A 7,709-nucleotide genomic window follows, 5' to 3' on the forward strand; every position below is an offset into this window, starting at 1 on the left:
CTTGAAATAAATCCACATACCTTCACACTCTATACCTATAGACTTAAGGAAATCGCATATATAGCATGATTACAATTGAACACATATAGGCATGCCAACTTGCAGGTTTTGCATATAACATAAATAGTTAATTATCATACATGTTAGGCTTGTTATTTTGTAACTGTGAATATTTGGTATAATCTGCTAAGCACAAAGAATAGACATAGATCCTACATAAACGGCACCTAGGCTCATAACATGCTACACTACGTAATTAAACGTCAGCATCCATTCATAAATGAGGTTCGCCTGTGTCGATATATGTGCATATACACTTTATAATGATTATGTGGCTATCCGAATCTGCACCCGCGTGGCATTTGCCTCTCATTTAGGTACATAAATAATTATATGATCGGTACAACTCGTGATCCTATATGTTGAATCATTATAAAATAATTAAATGAGGGACATGCCACATGTAAGACTTCTATGTTATATATCAGTCACCCGTAAAACTTACATATTCTGTGTTGCATATTCGTGACCTTGTTATTCGGTACATTTTGCTAGCACAATAGTTAGGCTCAAACCCAGTAAATTTATATGTGTATGTGTATATATTTCCCATATAATACTTTCCTTATGAACTACTATACTAATTTGGGCTCTTTACCCCAAAATGATTTCTAAGCTTCGGGGACGAAGCTTCTTGTAAAGGGGGGAGAGTGTAACACCCCGTGTTACGGCCCTTAATCCCGAATTAATTATTTAATTAATTCCATTAATAATAATTAAAAAGGATTTAATTTGATTAGAAATCCCTTTAATTAATTAACGTCCACCACGGATCGTGGACCCTTGTCTAAACTAGAGTCATAAGCCTATTAGGAATAAAGAAAGTATACCTTTACTATTCAGATTATGGTTAGGATTCTCTTTAATTAATTAATATGGTCCACCATGGTCCATGGGCCCTTATTCCTAAAGCCAACCCCTTAGTCCTATAAGGAATAGAATTAGTAAACCCATGCCACTTAGACCATAATTAGGACTCTTAATTATATAAATAGGGACATAGAAGGCACCTAGAACACACACCACAAATAATCCCTCACCACACAAGAAAGTTCCAAGAACTCCCGTAGTAGAAATCAAGAAAGGAGAAATCTTAAAGAAAGACCCTTCATAGCCAAGGAAATTAATTAAGGCTAAGAGGTAACCCATGTCTCAACAAAACCTATTTTCTTCGCAATAATCTCTTTCCTAGGCCTCCCTCTATATTCTTGTGTCTTGATTGATTTCTTCTATGATAATTATGTTATGTTCTTGATGATTGATAAGATGATTTATATGTTTTCTTGGGAATCTTGATGACCTTGATGTCAAAAAGAAGTTCTTGATTATGATATGATGATTCTTGACGAATCTTGATATTTTCTTGATATTAAGAATAAAATATGTTCTTGATGATTTGGGAGGGATTAGAGCCCTAGGTTGGATTGGGAATTTGTATTGAGGATGTTCTTGATTTATATTTGGGTGGGAATTCGCATGTTCGGGTGTTATTTATATTTAGAAGTCATAATAGGATAAGTCCTACATGATTATTGCTTTTGATCCGTTAATTGCATATGTGATGTCGTTATTTGCGTTTAAAAGTATCTAAGCATGGTTTCGGGTTCCACAAAGGATCCCGGGATGAATTTGTGATGAGTCAGTGGGGGGTAGGTGGGGGTGGGGGAACCCACCACCTACCCGCTGCCCAAAGAGGCGCTGCCAAGCAGCGGGCAGCCACCGGGCAGCCGGCTATCCGCTGCCCGAAACAGCGCCCACCGGCGGGCAGCCGGCGGGTGACCCCCACTCACCGGCTACCCGCTGGTCCACACCCCACCCCGGGTCCCCGGCTTCCCCGTTTGATGTTCCCCGTTCCCCATGGTGTCCCAACGGACCCCGTTTGTCGTGCCTGAGTCTAGTCTGGAATTTCGGGTGCCATTCGTAGGTTAAACGAGTCTTAGGAATTGCATGTTAGTTGAAGTGGTAACCCGTGGACCTAGGTGGAAGTTATATGAGCCCTTAGGAACTATTCTTAGAATGTGAATGATCACATGTAAGCTTAATTATATGTTCCCCCTTCCCTATGTGAACAATGTGTCATTATGTGCTATTGTGTGTTACGTGATGCATGACCCCAGCTTGGTTAAGACCAATTGGGCTATACAGGCAGTTGAATGGGCTGAGAACCATCCCAACTTTTAACTAGGCCGGTTAAGATCGGTCAGGGATATTGATATGATATAGGATTGAGGTCCACTATACGGGCAGTTGAATGGGTTGAGAATCATCCCAACTGTTAACCAGGCTGGTAGAGACCGGTCTGGTATATAAAGGTTATGTATAGGACTGAAGGTCCACATGGGCCTCGGTGATATGACCCATCGACCGGGATGCGCCAGGCGGTATGGGGCCAACAAGCTGAGCAAGGTTGTAGTCCACCGGCCTGAGTAATCAGGCGGTGTGTAGGGCTACGACTGGCTGCGATCCACCGAGTGGTGGGACATCGGTATGCAGGACCGTAGTCTCCGAGGATCTTTGCCCACCGACTGAGTTTAGCTCAGCGGTGTGTCGGGCTTGATCCGCTACGGCCCGCCAATTGGGCGCGCCAACTGTGTGTAGGGTCGTAAGTCCCCCCTTGTAAAGGGGATCACGGTCCACCGACTAGGCGCGTCAGCGGTGTGTCGGATCGTGGTCCGACGTTGAGTTCGTCAGCAGTTCTCCAAGGGTTGGTTGTGATCAACCCCCCTCGTACTGCGGTACTGAGGTAGGGTGCTGCTGGGCCGTGTTAATGCTATAGGCATTAACCCTCATGTTCGGGGCATGCGATTGGTCCCGTGGCGCCATCGATGATTATGTGCTATGAATGATGATTGGATGACGATGTGGATTGGAATTGAGAAGTGGCTTGTGACCGTAAATGCGTATTCGTTATGATGTTGTTATTATTGTCTGATATGCTTATCCCTATCTGTCGAGTCTATTCCGGTTTTGAAACTAGAGTTTCCTAGGATATCTCTTCCTGCTTCAAAATGGTTTTTCCTATATCTATATCTATACATATACCTATATTGTATTTTAACGCGTTGGAGTGGGTTACCGGCATATCTCGCTGAACAGATATATTTGGCTTTCAGGCACAGAGGAGTAGGCACTGGAGCGCGCTAGAGACTTGGAGCGTACAGTAGATAGTTTCCCTTTCGGCCTGCGTGCCATGCTTATGTATTTACATTATTGAGGATATTAGTTAGTTAGCCTGTGCACCTGAGTTCTCTAACTTAGGTGTGGCATAGCACCCCGTACTCCTTCATATTATGTTTTGGGATTTAATGAGAATCTACCTTTATTATATAAGTCTTAAAAATTAAAAAATTTTGGGGTGTTACATTCTCACGCCACATGACTAGAAATAAATCATATCTAGTGAATTTCAAAGAAATCGATGGACCAAAAGTTATATTCGGTGGAAATCAAAATTATGGAACCACAAAAGGAGTTGGCACAGTCAAGAAAAATGGATTGAAGATTGAAGATGTTTTTTTCGTTGAAGGATTAAAATTTAATTTGTTGAGCACTAGTCAATTTTGTGATAAAGGCTATCTTGTAGAATTTTCTAAAGATAATTGCCTAATCAAAAATGAGCTCACAAATGAGATTGTTCTTTCTGGAAAAAGACGAAAGAATATGTATATTTTTGATTGGAGTACAAGCAAAGATTCAGTGTGCTTAATGGCTAGAAATTCGAATGAAGCTAATTAGGAATGGCACAGAAAGCTCAACCACTTAAACTTCAAGACTATCAATCAGCTTGCAAAGAAAAATCTAGTAGAAGGCTTGCCAGATATTATCTTCAAGAAGGACCAAGTGTGTGATGCATGTCAACGCGGAAAGCAAATCAAATCATCATTCAAATCAAAGACACACGAGTCAACGTCAAGACCGCTAAGCTTACTACATATGGACTTATTTGGACCAGTTGATCCAATAAGTGTGAGTGGTAAGAAATATACTCTCGTTGTTGTTGATGATTTTTCTAGGTACACTTGGACCGTGTTTCTCAAGAAGAAAAATGAAGTTGAGCAAGTTCTACCGAAGCTGCTGAAGCAACTACAAAATGAGAAAGAATTGCAAATATCAAAAATACGAACGGATCGCGGAACCGAGTTCGTGAATGGAGTTATACAAGCTTTTTGCAATTCACATGGAATTTCTCATCAATTATCTACCGCAAGAACACCGCAACAAAACGGTGTTGCCGAAAGAAGAAACCGGATGCTCAAAGAAGCCGCACGAGTGATGATTAGTGCTGCCGGTCTCCCGAAACGATATTGGGCGGAAGCTATCAACACTGCTTGCTACACGCAAAATCGAAGCATGATCCATAAGCAGTACAAGAAGACACCATATGAGCTTTATAAAGGGAGAAAACCAAATATTGGTTATTTTCATATTTTTGGATGAAAATATTTTATTCATATTAATGATAAATTGCATCTAAAAGCTTTTGATGAGCCTGCAGATGAAGGAATTTTTCTAGGATATTCAGCTACCAGCAAGGCGTTCAGAGTTTTGAATAAAAGATCAATGGTGGTTGAAGAATCCATACACGTGGTATTTGATGAAAAATCACAGATCAATAATGGCGCTCTGGACGAAGAATTCGAACAAAATGGTAACAAGTGTCATATTGATTTTTGTGATACTAATGATACGTGTGAAGATGATGTTTTGCAGGGAATGGATGAGTTGGAAATTAATTCTCTAGAAAATCTCATCCCTCATCTAGAAGAAGTTGGAAATTCTTTAAATAATAATTTTGGGAGTGATGCCGCACGTGAGAATGAGGATGCAGTACAAGTTGGTGATCCAATTAGTGATCAAGTTACTGGTGAAGTTGGTGGTCAATTACAAAATGAATTAAATGTGGAAATTCGAACCAACTCTTCCAGTACACAACAAATGGATCCACCCAGTACCATGCACCCATTTCAACCAGATTTAAGATGGCTCAAAAATCACCCTCCAGAATTAATTATTGGGAATATTCATGAAGGCGTGAAAACAAGATCATCTACCGTGGAAGCATTGTTCACATGTTATCTATCTCAGATTGAACCGAAAGAAGTGGACGAAGCTCTTAATGATCCAGATTGGATAAATGCTATGCAAGAAGAGCTCGATCAATTTAAAAGAAATGATGTTTGGGAACTTGTTCCAAGACCGGCGAACCACAATGTTGTAGGAACCAAATGGGTCTTTCGGAACAAAGAAAATGAAGAAGGCGTGATTGTTAGGAATAAAGCAAGGCTCGTTGCAAAAGGATACTCTCAAGAAGAAGGAATAGATTTTGATGAAACTTTTGCACTGGTGGCCTGACTTGAAGCAATCAGAATTTTCCTAGCCTACGCCGCACACAAAGATTTCACTGTTTATCAAATGGACGTGAAAAGCGCATTCTTGAATGGTCTACTCGAAGAAGAAGTTTATGTCGAACAACCCACAGGTTTTGAGGTAAAAGGCGAAGGTGATAAAGTCTACAAACTTAAAAGGGCATTGTTTGGGTTGAAACAAGCACCTAGAGCTTGGTATGATACTTTGTCAATGTTCTTGATAAGCTGTGGATTCACCAAAGGCCTTGTTGACAAAACTCTATTTAGAATTCAAGATAGTGATCATATTTTATTAGTGCAAATATATGTTGATGATATTATTTTTGGAAGCACTAACAATTCTTTGTGTGAGAAATTTTCGAAGCTTATGCAGAATAAATTCGAAATGAGCATGATGGGTGAATTGAATTACTTCTTGGGCTTACAAGTCAAACAACTGAAAGAAGGAATATTCATCAATCAAGCAAAGTACACCCGCGACTTGATAAAGAAGTTTGGCCTTGATGGAAAATCATCGATCAAAATTCCAATGAGCACATCAATAAGGCTAGACAAAGATGAAGATGGAAAGGATGTCGATCAAACAAAATATAGAGGAATGATTGGTTCTCTTCTATATCTTACTGCAAGCAGGCCGGACATTTCTTATGCTGTGGGAGTGTGTGCAAGATTTCAAGCAAATCCAAAAGAAAGCCACCTCACCGCAACAAAGAAGATCATACGATATCTGAAAGGCACAATCAATGTTGGATTATGGTATCCAAAAGGTACAGATTTTACTATAACAGGTTTTTCAGATGTGGATTTTGCAGGTTGCAAAATAGACAGAAAAAGCACTTCCGGGACATGCCAGTTCTTGGGGGAAGGCTTGTTTCTTGGTTCAGCAAAAAGCAAAATTCCATTGCAACTAGTACCGCCGAGGCCGAATATATTGCTGCAGGAAGTTGTTGTGCGCAAATTTTGTGGATGAAGCAACAATTGAAGGATTACGGAGTTAATTGTGATGACGTTAGTATTTATTGTGATAATACTAGTGCAATCGCTATCACTCACAATCCGGTGCTTCTCTCAAGAACCAAACATATCGACATTCGACATCATTTTATAAGGGATCACGTTGAAAAGAAAAATCTGAAGATCGAATATATCCCTACGGAAAACCAAGTTGTTGATATTCTCACGAAGCCTTTATGCGAAACGAGATTTTCTACCTTAAGGCACGAGTTGGGAATGATCGAAATGAGCTAAGTATCACTGAACTTAATCTCTCTATTTAAAATGATACTTTTGCTCAAAATAAATTGTTTTATATGAATAAATTGTTTTATGTGTTTATATGCATGTTTTCATTCGAAATTTGTATGTGATAAAATTGCAGTATGTGTTAGGAAGTTATTTGTGCATTTGCATGTGTTATTTAACGTGAGATCATATGCCATGCAAATTAATTTGATAAAAAATGCAATTCGTGTTTTATTTGATAATTAGTTTAAAATTGCATGTTTTAATGTGTTAATCAGTATATGAGTATGTGTTCATGTTTTTGTAAATTAATTAATTTGTTTGCATGAACAATTTGCTCTAAAATGTGATTCACAGTGTTTACTTAATTATATATATGGATAATGTGTTTATTGTATGTGTTTCGTATATATGCAGTATATGTGGTATAATTTGCAATAAAATGTTTTAGAAATCTAGAAGTTAATATTTTTTTTAATTTTTAAAATATTTTGGAATCTGGTTTGTGTGCTAATTATAAAGATGTTTCTAAATATTAATTTGGAATATGAATGTTAATTTTGTTAGTTTCCAAAATGTGTTTAATTTTTGATTGGAAATTACCGTGTATGAGTTTAATATAATTGGTATGTGCGATTAATTATTTGTGGAGTAATTTTTTCTACTAACGAGATGTTTGAGTGTTATTCTGTTTGTGGTACACGAATTTGAGAAGGAAATCAGGAGATAAAGGAGGAAAATTAGAGTTTAATTGGGCATCAAACCTCCACCCATAAACCCCTACCCTTTCTAAACCTCCACCCAACCTAAACCTCCCCCCATAATCATCTCCTAGATCAAATCTTTCCAAACTGATCTTCTCTCTCTCTCAAATCGGCACCCCATACCTTCTCTCAGCTTAATAATATCAATCGTCTCCCACAGAGCAATTAAAACCTAACCCCTCATTAAACTCTCTCCTCTAAACCGTTGCCCATCAAATCTCTTCCCATCCACCGTCATCTCAGCCAATGAGAAGCCTTGCCGTTATCCGTCACATCT

At 38.9% G+C, this 7,709-nt stretch overlaps 1 pseudogene; it reads left to right on the forward strand.

The window, feature by feature from the left end:
- Window positions 1-5,481: 5,481 nt before the first annotated feature.
- On the forward strand, window positions 5,482-6,515 carry LOC109184772 (annotated as a pseudogene).
- The last annotated feature ends 1,194 nt before the right edge of the window (window positions 6,516-7,709 follow it).

Source organism: Ipomoea nil, unplaced genomic scaffold, assembly GCF_001879475.1.
Source record: "Ipomoea nil cultivar Tokyo-kokei standard unplaced genomic scaffold, Asagao_1.1 scaffold1286, whole genome shotgun sequence".
NCBI classification, from domain to species: Eukaryota; Viridiplantae; Streptophyta; class Magnoliopsida; order Solanales; family Convolvulaceae; genus Ipomoea; species Ipomoea nil.